Source organism: Urocampus carinirostris, chromosome 20, assembly GCF_059441175.1.
Source record: "Urocampus carinirostris isolate Australia breed hairy pipefish chromosome 20, RoL_Ucar_1.0, whole genome shotgun sequence".
Classification (NCBI taxonomy): domain Eukaryota; kingdom Metazoa; phylum Chordata; class Actinopteri; order Syngnathiformes; family Syngnathidae; genus Urocampus; species Urocampus carinirostris.
Window position 1 is genome coordinate 22,307,860 of NC_142368.1, and position 11,890 is coordinate 22,319,749.

The following is an 11,890-nucleotide window of genomic DNA, read 5'->3' on the forward strand; positions in this document are numbered from 1 at the left end:
TTTAAGTAAAAATGCACCATTTTGAAAATTTTGGTCCGAAATCTCTAACCGAAAATTCTCAGCCCAAAACAGAATATATTCAATAACATATTTTGGTTTAATAAGTCTTTTAAGATTGCATTGCAAAAATATCGTAAAATAAATCAGATAATTTAATATCTTTGCATACAATTTTCACAATCTATCAGTGACAATAAAAAAACTAAAATCAAGGAAAAATATTGCACATCATTTATGATTAAAATTATTTTCCTATTTTAAAGAGGTTGGAATAGATGAATTTTTCCCCCATTTTAAGTACTTTTTTAGTAAAAAAATATCCCAAATTACAGCAAAACTATTAACCAAAATGGGGAAAATAATACTTATTTTTCTCTGTGTTGCTAAAAGATACAATATAAAATGAAAAATCACTATCGTACACATTAGGTGCCGTCTAATACAAAATAAAACAGTCTCGCTCGCATATTTGCGAGAGTAAAATATCATAATTGAAATAAAACTAATTAAAACGGCTCAGTGACTGCCAAAAAGGACTATAAGAAGTTAGCCTTGTAGTGTAAGCACGTAGACAAGGAGTGTCGATCGGGCAGGATTGAATCCAGCCTGCGAGACAACGCTGAGAAGCGCAGGAGAAAAACAAGCAGCTGTTTTACATATGTCCACTTGATGGCGACACTTCCAAAGACTAGCTGTATTTTTTTTCTTGTCTTCCCTTTCTCCCTTTACTTTTTAGATTTGATTTTCTCTCACTCGTTCTCATATTTACTTCTCTCTCATTCCTTCTCTTTTGTTTTTTTCTTGTTCCCTTTCTTTCTCCCTCTCCTTTTCCTCTTGGTTTCCCTCTCTCCTTTTTTCTCTGTTTTTGTTTCTCTCGTTCTTTCTCATTTTTCTCTCTTACCTTTTTCTGACGTTGTCTATCTCACTCTTTCTCCTCTCTAGCCTATTAGTTCGGCCCCGTGAGAGTTTTCTTACAACCATGAGGACCCAGAGCTGAGTGTATTCTGACATCCCTGATGTAAACAATAGCCACTAGCCATCTAGCCACTAACCAAAACTAAAGCAGAGGGACACACGATTTTAGGAGAAAATGTCTCAGTTTTGACAGCGTCCATTGCTTTCTTTCCGTGAAAATTGAAAAAAAAAATGCTTATCATAAGTTCGGTGCTTCTCAAGTTTTAATTATTTAAGACATTAGTAACTGAAGATAGTTAAGTCACGCTGAGTCACGTAAGGGACCCGACTGGTATTTCAGTAGTTGCCGTTAACGTCTCTCGTCTACCTCCGCGGAAGGCCACGCCCCTTCAGGCAGCCACGCCTCTCTGGCCTCGGGTCGCATGCGTTTGACCGATTTGACGGTAACGAGGAAATCCTTTCCCGCGCACGACACGATTAACGTGTTTTGGGGCCGTGACTCAAACGGGGAAAGAGTGGAGATTAATCATTTCTGGTTTTAGGGAAGAGTTTATTCATTGCTTGATCTTGAAATGGTTTTAAAAGGTTCTGAGAAAAGCAAACTGGTTTTCGAAAAATGTGGATGATCATGCTTGCTTTTCAGTTTGGTCACAAGGACCCAAACATCCTTTTCAGCCCAAAAATAGAGCTCTAGACTTTGTGCCGTCTTAGGTTCGGCTTAATTATTTATTATTATTATTTTTTTAATCTTTTATTCATAATTTTCTTCATGTATTTCGTTTTATTTTTATAATTTTATTCAATATTCACTTCATTATTTTCTTAACAAATTATATTTTTTCTTTAATTGTTCTTTTAATCTATGTATTTCAATGTGTATTTTTCTTTCATTTGTATTTATCATTTTATCTTCATGTAATCTATATTTTCTTTTTCTTTTTTTCTTTTCATTCACTGTTTTCTCCTTGTATTCTGTTTTTATTTAGTATTCTTTGTTCATTCTATTTTTATTTATTTTTCAAAGTTCTTTTTCATGTTAGCTATTCTTTTTACATTTCCATACACTATTTTATTCATGTTTTAATTCTTTTTGCCATTTATGCGTTTCTCCATTTATTTTATTTTTTCTTTATATTTATTAATTTTATTTATGTATTTTTCGTCATGTATTTTTCTTTATTTTCTTCATGTTTTGAATTTAACCATTATTTCCTCATGTATTTTTCTTAACCAGTAATTTCATTTTTTTTTTCATTTTTTCCATTACTAGATGCTTTAATTCAATAATATTTTCAATTTATTCGTAATTGTTTTCCCTATGTATGTTTATTTAATTTGTTTTTTTTCATTATTCATTTTTAATTTGTCTTTGTATATTATCTATTTTGTCATTTCAATTTCTTTTACATAATTTTATTATTATTTTCTAATTTATATTTCCTATTTTCGTTATTTATTATTTTGTATTTTATTTGATACGTTTTCTTTTTAAATATGTTGAATCATTATTTTAATAGATTTCTTTTTAATTATGTGCCCATGTATTTTATCTATAAAACAAAATGATTTTTCCTCGTTTTTTCATTTTAATTTTCTGAGACTTCCGTCCTTTTGGTCCGCCCGGTCTGCTCTATTGAAAGCTTTCAAGTAGTTTTTGTTTTTGCAGAGCGAGCAAAACAATACTAGCAAAACGCGACGCCTCCTTTAATGAAATCTCAGTCTGGATTTGACTCATGTGTGCATTGTTTGTCTCAAATCCCCTTTGATGATAATTGTTTTTGAGGGTAAGGGGCGCCGCGATGGTCACATTGCGTAATGTTGCCGACTTTCACTGGGAATGAGAGGAAATGCGTGGCCATACATCACCGAATCTGTCTGCGGGGGCCACAATCTGGACCCTCAGGTGTCGTATCCTCTTCCTTTGTCTTCTGGGAAAGTCTGCAACTTTTTTTGCCCTCCTGTCCAAAAGTGATACAGCAAACACACCACGACAAAATGTGATTTTTTTTTTATCCCAGTTTTTTTCGAAGCAGAATTTACTTTTCATATTTCATCAACCAAACTAGGATGTTCCCCAAGGCTCAATCTTAGGTCCTCTTTTATTGTATCTTTTTTATTCTTCAAGTTCTGATATTGAGCAACAAGGTATAGATTTTTGTCAAAGTATAGCCGTCAAATTTTATACACAGCCTGAAGGGAATGAAAACATTTTGACTCTGCTGTTGTCATTTTTATTTGAGTTTCAAATAATTACCATGAATTCCCAACTACAGAGCTCACCTGATTAAAAGCTGCATACTCAAAATTAAGAACAAAAATAGGATTTCCATCTAAACACAGTTTCTTGCATTTCTTACATTTAACGAACAGAACAGATATCATTTTCAGCTGCAACAGTTTCAGTTTCACGTCTCGTTTTTTTTCAGATCATGTGATTATTCTAAATATATATTACAAAGACAAGCACATATTGAGTACTGCACCGTAGGAAAAATAGAAATAGGGCTGCGTCGGGTAACATACGAGCCCTATATTTCTAGACGACAGCACCAGGGCGATTATATTGAGGAGAATAGTGCTTGATTGCAACACAAACCTGTCTTTTTGTGTTGTTGTCACTGGTGGTTGCCGAGGGAATGCACCAAATTGCATTCACTTGTTTTAATTCCTTAAGGATTAAAGGAAGCCTCTGCAACCTGACATTGACACCAATGATGTGGAAAGAGAAGTGCAGCGTTTTGCTTACATAACATTCATTTCTGTTCAATTCATAAATATAAATTGACGACGATTTGTGGTTGAAAAACTTGAAGTATTGGGAGTCCATTTTAAATATTGATTAAATATCCTCCCATAATTTTGCCTTTCTGCATTATTTTTCAATTGTAAACTTGACATGAATAACATTTTTATTGCAGCTTTGTCATTTATCCATCTGTTTTTTTTTTTAACATGACGGTTATTAAATATTAAATACTATTTCACATCCTTTAGATGTTTCTAGCTAAGCTAATAATTCTGATTCTCATTCTTTTTAATGAACTGTAAGTTTCAATCATCTGTATATGTATTAAAACACACTATCCTGACATATTCAAATTAAAATCATTTGCCGGAGCACTTTTCAGAGAAATTGCAACTCAAAAAGCTGTATAAAAACAATTATGAATTAATAGTAACTAATGTATTACTGTGGTGAGCGTCGGCAGAGTGAGGCACGTAATTCTCTTGCCTCTTGGCATAGCGCGGTAGTGAGGCGAAGGATTCTGATTTGGTGCACACTATAGCCTCAAACAATACAAATTAGGCATAGTATTAAGTAAGCTAACAGCACATCTAGCCATTGGCAAACTAACCGAATGTCAAGCAATTCAGGATTTTTTTTCCTCATACGTACTATCGTGCTAAGCGTCCGCAGAGTGAGGCACACAATTCTCTTGTCTCATGGAAGAGAGCGATCGTGAGACCAAGGATTCTGATTTTGCATGGACTTTTTTCATAATAGAGTATTACTACTATCTATTGATTATTATATAAAAAAGGAGCAGCACATAGCTTTATGTTCTGCCATATAACATGATATAGGTTCATTTATTTGTAAATCTGACCGCGCCTTACCAGACACGAACGTCACCGCAACATATGCTTGAATGTCGAAAACACTGAAAAAAAATGTCATTTGATGGGCCAATGGTCCGGAAGAGAAATAAAAAGTAGAAATCTATACCTTGTTCCTAAATGTCAGAACCTGAAGATTTTAAAACAATACAAGAGGACCTATGATTGAGCCTAGGGTAACACCACAATTTACTTGGTTGATTTCATGATTATTTAATTTAGTTTACAAAAATCAGATTAAACTCAAAGTATGTTTATATCATTCATTTCATAGATTTTTTTTTTGTACGTTTTTCCTCAGAGGTAAATCAGTCAAGCAGAATACCTCTGACCTTTCAGTATGCTTCAAGTGTGTGCGTACGAGTTTTTGTGGCTGCAAGCCAACACGATCCTGTCAACAGGAACTCCCAGATTTGATACACACTCACTTGTAGCCACAGAAGGAAGCCACTTCGTGCTGTGTGTGTACTTTCAGCATTTTATCTTGAAAGTGTAAAAAGTTCAACACACACACACAAAAAAATCCCTCACTATAAAGTACTGAGCTTTGATGTTTGGTGTCAAAATAACAGTAATAAATTAATGAGTTTTTATGCTAGTGGTGTTGGAATAATGAATCCATTTTGAGGGAATGATACCCAACACTTGAGGGGTTATCCATATTGAAACTACAAACCAATAACATTGGCACAAATCCCCTTCACTTTGCAAAATGTCTTGTTTTTCAATGAAATACTTTTAACGTGACTGACAACAGGAGTCGCCAACCTTTTTGAACCTGAGAGCTGCATTTTGGTAACTGATTAGTGCTTCCTGTTCGAAATGCATTTCCTAAATAGCCACTTAATTATATCATTGTAATAACAGTGATAACTTATGTTATTAACAGGTTGTAATTGGGTAATTCTGTGCCATTTAAGTCCAAGTGACATAAAATGGTATATTTGGTGTAAAAATTGGCTTATACTTTTAAAAATATATATTTTCTTTTATGCTTAACCGCCCTCTACCATAGGACACACTGATATGTATGCGGGAGGAATTCATTTTAAATACATTACTCCGATTGTAGTACAATTATAGTAAACTGCTATGTCCGCAATCCTGTTCTAATTGAGTTCTCTTACAAATATAAGTGAGAACAATCTAAAAACAGTGTCTGAAACTCATGAGAAAAAGTTACCGGACACCAGGACAGACAACTGCAGCAGTAGCTCAGGAGGTAGAGCGCTCGTCTTGGGATCAAGGGATCCCAGTTCGAATCCCGGCTTGTCTGTGTTACATGTCGAAGTGTCCTCGAGTAAGACAATGAACCCCTAATGCCCCCAATAAGCAGGTTAGCGACTTACATGGCTGCAATACAAGGCCGCTATTGGGAAATGTGAAGCACATTGTAAAGCGCTTTGGGAAGTCATTGACTTGAAAAGCGCTATATAAATGCAGATCATTTCATTTCAACTCTGAAAAGTTGCCTGCCCCATTTTTCACAACTTGAAACGCGATAAGACGACTAATCGCAAAAAAAACCATTGTTGCAAAGTATTAAGGATTGATAATCAGAATATATAATAGAACAACACTTTAAAATTCAGTATATTATAAATCTACCTATAACATTCATTGTATGTATTTGAGATCGCTGTTTTTCATCTGCTTTCAGTATGTACCTGTATTTACTCATCTTCATTCATGCAATGTTTGCGTTGCGTCGTCTGCTGCAAGCCACATGAACTCCTCTTTCCACGATGCTTTTATTGTACGTTTACGTTTTGTAGCTTCATCAATTTCGTTAGCTTCTTTTGAATATTTCTTCTGGGGCTGAGGTTTTGGCTTGATTCCCAACCACTTCTCCATTTTTTTTGTGTTCTCTGTGCGTACTTTGGAAAATGATATGAAAACGCACGACCTTATAACGCTCGGGAAGCCTGGAAGCACGAAGTTATTCGATGCAGGCTCCTGATTGCCGAGTATGCAAATTGCCAAACGAACCGAAAGATTTCAAAATCGGAATAAAGCAAACGTTCGATTTGAAAAAAGAAAAATCTTGCGTCTTTTTTCTTTTTTTTTTCTTTTTCTTTAAAAAGTTGTCGGCCACCTGAGCGGAGATGTTTTGTGAGTTGTACGCCCGACGTAAAAGATGCACACCCTGGGCAGACGTTATTTCAGACACTGGTAATAAATTCATGGTGTTTCATCATTTCTGTATTGCCTTAATGATAAAATTCCTCAACGAATGCCAATTTCGATTGTAGTCCATTTTTCATGATTAAAATGTCTTGTGTCCCAGTGTGATATTTTACATTTTTGAGTCAAGGTTACTAAATTGAAATGGCACCTAATAGGAAGAATGACCCGATTATGAGAAGGTTTGAAAGCACAGTCAACAACTAAACATTGTTTTTAAAGACATGTCGATGATTTCTCATGCCAGTTAGAGATCAAATTTCCGGGAAAATCACTATGACCATACATTTTCAGAAATAGTCCATGAGCTACTTAGGTGTTATTAGGATGCTTACCACATTGGAGACATGTGGTGTATTCAGCACCACCTAGTGGTTCAAAAAAACTTAATTCAATATAAAAACAATATCGATCTAAATAATAAGCAAAAATATATGAACTGTCGTATAAAAGGTTCTTTAAAAAGAACATCATAGGTTTACATAACATGAAGGAGCTAACATCATTGTCTGCCATATTGTTGCTACGGGTACCCCAAAAACCTCACGACAAAAGTAAAAATGGTGCGTTTTGGTCACCGAGTCTCCGGTAGTTCTCTCTCTTCTTGTGCTTTTTAGCACTTGTTTTCGCTCGCACTACACGATACAGCGGCATCTAGTAGTCAAATATACACTGGCCCATGAAGACACGCGTCAAACAGCCTGCCAGGGGTTTTAATCCGGCCCATGAGGATACAAGAAGAAAATGAATTGCAGTTTGAAATAGGTCTACTGGATGCCACCAAAGCCAGACACCACAAAGCAACTGGAGATCTCTCTCTCTCTCTCTCTCTCTCTCTCTCTCTCTCTCTCTCTCTCTCTCTCTCTCTCTCTCTCTCTCTCTCTCTCTCTCTCTCTCTCTCTCTCTCCATATTGAACCCTATTTGTTCTCTTTCTCTCACCCTCTATTTCTTATCATTCTTTCTCTCTCTCCCTGTCTCTCTTCATTATTTATTATAGCTCTTTTTCCTCTTTTTGTCTTTCAATTCTCTTTCTAACTTCTTTTTTTCTTTCTCCCCCCTTGCTCTTTCTCTCTCACTATTTTTTTCATGTTCTCTCTCTCTCTGTCTCTCCGTTTCTTCTAACTTTTTCTTTCTCCCTCTTTCTATTTTTTCTTTTGGTCTCTGTCTCTATTCCTTCTGTATTTGTTATCCCTCTGATGGTTTCTCTTCGTTTCCTTTCTCTGTCTTTTTTTCTTAATTTTTTTCTATTTGTATCTCTTTTTCCCTCTTATAGTCTCTCTCTTTCCCTCCATCTTCATCTCTTTCTCCCCTTCTCTCTCTCTTTCTTTCTCACTGTTTTTTTCCTTTTTCTCTTTCTCTTGCTCTCTCTCTCTCTTTTCATCCCCCTCTCTCTCATTCTCTTTAATCTACTCGTCCAGCCCCTGTGAGTATTTTTTTTCCATCGTGTGTTCCCCGACTTGAGTTGGTCATCCCTGCTTTAAGACATTTCTGCTATTGAGGTAAGAATTATTTTTTATGCTATGCACGAGGCAAAAAAATCCCTCATTTTTTTTCGTATTCAAATATATAAGATATGAATTAATACACACTGTCGCCAATCCCAACATATTGCTGTCAAATGGAAAAAAATCTATTTAAATACATCTTTAATTCATCTTTTAAGGAAGAAAACTTTCCACAAGATTTCCATTGATTGAATGATAATTTACGATTCCTTCGATGTCCGCTTCATGATTCTTAATAGGTACACTTTGTAAAATTTGACCACTAGATGTCACTATATCGTGTTGGCGACCAAAAATAAGTGGTACAAAACACAAGGAAGAATCCAAATATTTGAAAAGTATATTCAGTCTCTTAAAGGCAGCTGATACTGGTCTTGGCTACCATTGTGAGTGTCGATATCTGGAAAAAGTATCAGTATCGCAGTGTTCATTTTACCTGTGAAAAGTGATGCTCAAAAATCATGTTTATTTATGTAGTTTAACATGTTATATTGTACATGTGTTTCCTTATATTATATATATTGTTAATGAACATTTTGTTGTGAAATCTGAGTTGCTTGACATGAATAAGGTTTGTTATAAAAAAAAAAAGTTCAAAAATTAAGTAGCTTGGACGTTCACTGTAGAAGGAAAAAATACATGCAAATATAATTAAGTAGAAAAATCTCATCTCATCTCATTAGCTGCACCGCTTATCCTCAGTAGGGTCACGGGGGTGCTGGAGCCCATCCCAGCAATCATCGGGCAGTGGGCAGGGGACACCCTGAACTGGTTGGCAGCCAATCGCAGGGCTAAGTAGAATAATACACTTTCTTATTCAAATTATGAATTCATTTTCTGCATTAAATTATTGTTGGTAATATACTGATTAAAAGGGATCACCACAAACCTGTCTTTTTCTATTTTCTCCTTTTATACTTCATTTTTTTCTTAACTTCTTTATACAAGATAATAATTCGTAATATAATGCATCAAAGCAAGTGAGCCGTTTGAGAGCCGGCTCTCTTTAATGATTTGAGCCGAAAAAGCCAGTTCTCTAAAAAGAAGCGGACTTTCACTACACAACTCGAACTGGAGATGGGCGTGCAGACGAAAAGTCGGACCGCGAGACCAAAACAACATTGGCGGATCTGCCTCACGAAAAGTTTGGAGTGCTGTAAATCTTTTTAAAAAAATTATGATGACAATTTCGTGAAAAAAAAGTTGCGTCCCGGTTACGCACTTTGATTTGACACGATGCGTCCCCAGCAAAAATAATGCGTCTAGGACGCAGGGACGCGGGCAAACGAGAACACTGGTATTGATATACACTTATCCTGTCATGATTACAGATGTGATGCGCCTGTGCCCCCTCCTTTGACGCCAACTGCCTCGGACTCTGATTGGCTCCCTGTCCCAATTTAAACCCACTCCTTTCTGTCACCTGTTGTCAGTCCGTCTGTAAACCTCAGTTTACACTAGGCAAGCCTTTTTCGACCCTGACTCCCACCTGTTTCTTTCTCCTGTCTGTCCCCCAGCTTCAACCCGTTTTTAACACTACTTCACCACGTCTGACCACGTCTACTCTCCTCTCCTGGCTTACGACTCGTTTCCGACCCCGACCATGTTTTTGCTCTCCTGTTCCGGCTACTGACCCGTTTTCTCGTTCCCGACACTGCCATCACTCACCACGGAAGTCCCAATTCTGCGTTCAGAGCGACCTGCTTCCTGCACACAGCGATCACCGGGTCGTGGGTGCAACCCTTTCCTTTCTTCCAATAAAACAGAGAAACGTATTGCAAGTGGGTCCTGTCTCTGTTCTGGTCCTGACATATCCCAACCAAAGTAATTTGAAAAAAAAATATTTTGTCTCTGTGATTCTTAAAAGGCAGCGGATACTGGTTTTGGCTACTATTGTGATTCTTGAAGGGCAGCCAATACTGGCATCAGCTACCATCGCGAGTGTCAATATTTTGAAAAATTACAGTATCAGCACTGATACCTGGTATTGTTACAGACCCATCCCTTACAAAAAATATTTGAAAAAAAATATTCTGGAAGTCAGGGGCGATTTTAGGTGCAGGGTTTTGGAGGTGCTGAGAACCCAGAATGCCTGGCTGGTGAATTTATTTTTCCTCATTTCGCCTTAAGTGATTTGGGATTATTCAACACTGTTCAGGAGTCTCACTACCTATTAGTGAACGTCACATTACACTTTGTGGTTAGCAGAAAAACTTGTCATGCTCAGTTTCTACTCATTCAATTCTAATAGAGTATACATACACATACATAAAAGCAGTGTCTGAAACTCGTGACAAAAAGTTTTTTCACAACTTGAAATACAATAAAACGACTAGTCGCAAAAAAGCCCAAGCATTAAGGATTGATAATTTGAATATATAAATGAAATGAAATGAAATGATCTGCATTTTTATAGCGCTTTTCAAGTCAATGACTTCCCAAAGCGCTTTGCAATGTGCTTCACATTTCCCAATAGCGGCCGTGCAGCCATGTAAAGCGCTAACCTGCATATTGGGGGTTCAGTCTCTTACCCAAGGACACTTCGACATGTAACCCAGAGGAGCCGGGATTCGAACTGCGTTCTCTTGATCCCAAGACGAGCGCTCTACCTCCTGAGCTACTGGACTTTCTAGCCAGCTATCTCGCTTTATTTTTAAGCTTTCTTTCCAGCAATTTCAAGCTTGTTATCTAGCATCCTTTAAGTTTTTTACCTGTTTACCTTTCTAGCTAACTACCTTTGAACCATTTAACAAGCTATCGAGCTAACTGATTGCAGTTTTTTGTGAGTTACCGAGCTAAGTTTTGGCTTTCTTTCTAGACGGCTGTCCATGAGGCTATTTAGATGGCTTTTGACTCGTTTAGGTAGCGATCTGGCTACCTGTTTGGCTTTGTAGCTAGCTATCTGGCTAAGCTACGATTTTAGCTTTGCGCTAATTGGTTAAAAAAAAAACTGTTTGGAGACCCCAGCTAACAGGACCAAATCCAAACGGGCCCCGGTGCCAAGGTCCTCACCCCGATGCGGCCCCTCCAAAAGTTAGCCCGCGCCACCACCTCACCGCCCCCTATAACAGAACAACACTTTAAAATTAAGTTTATTATTCATTGAATGTATATGACATCGCTGTTTTCCATCTGCCATCAGTTTGTACCTTCATTTACTCATCTTTATTCATGCAATGTTTGCGTTGCGTCGTCTGCTACAAGCCGCGGGAAATCCTCTTTCCACGATGCTTTTAATGTACGTTTACGTTTTGTAGCATCATAAATTTTGTCAGCTTCTTTTGAATATTTCTTCTGTGGTTTTGGCTTGATTCCTGGTAAGGATATGTCAGAGTTTGCAGTTTCCTTCTGTGTGAGAAGATAAGCAGGACGTTGTGGTTCAGCCTTTAAGCATATTTATTCCTCAACAGCAAGCAAACAAAAACACGGCTCCAATCAATACAACATGGCAATCAACAATTAGCAAAACGAAAAATGGTGCGTGCGTAATGATGTCACTCAATGGAAAACGTCTTACCTCAATACCACGAGTAAGAGCGCTACTAAATTGACAGACTTAACAATTCCTTACCACGTATCCATTTTTTTTGTGTTCTCTGTGCGTACTTTGGAAAATGATATGCAAATGAGCGACCTTGTAACGCTCAGGAAAGTCCGGAAACACGAA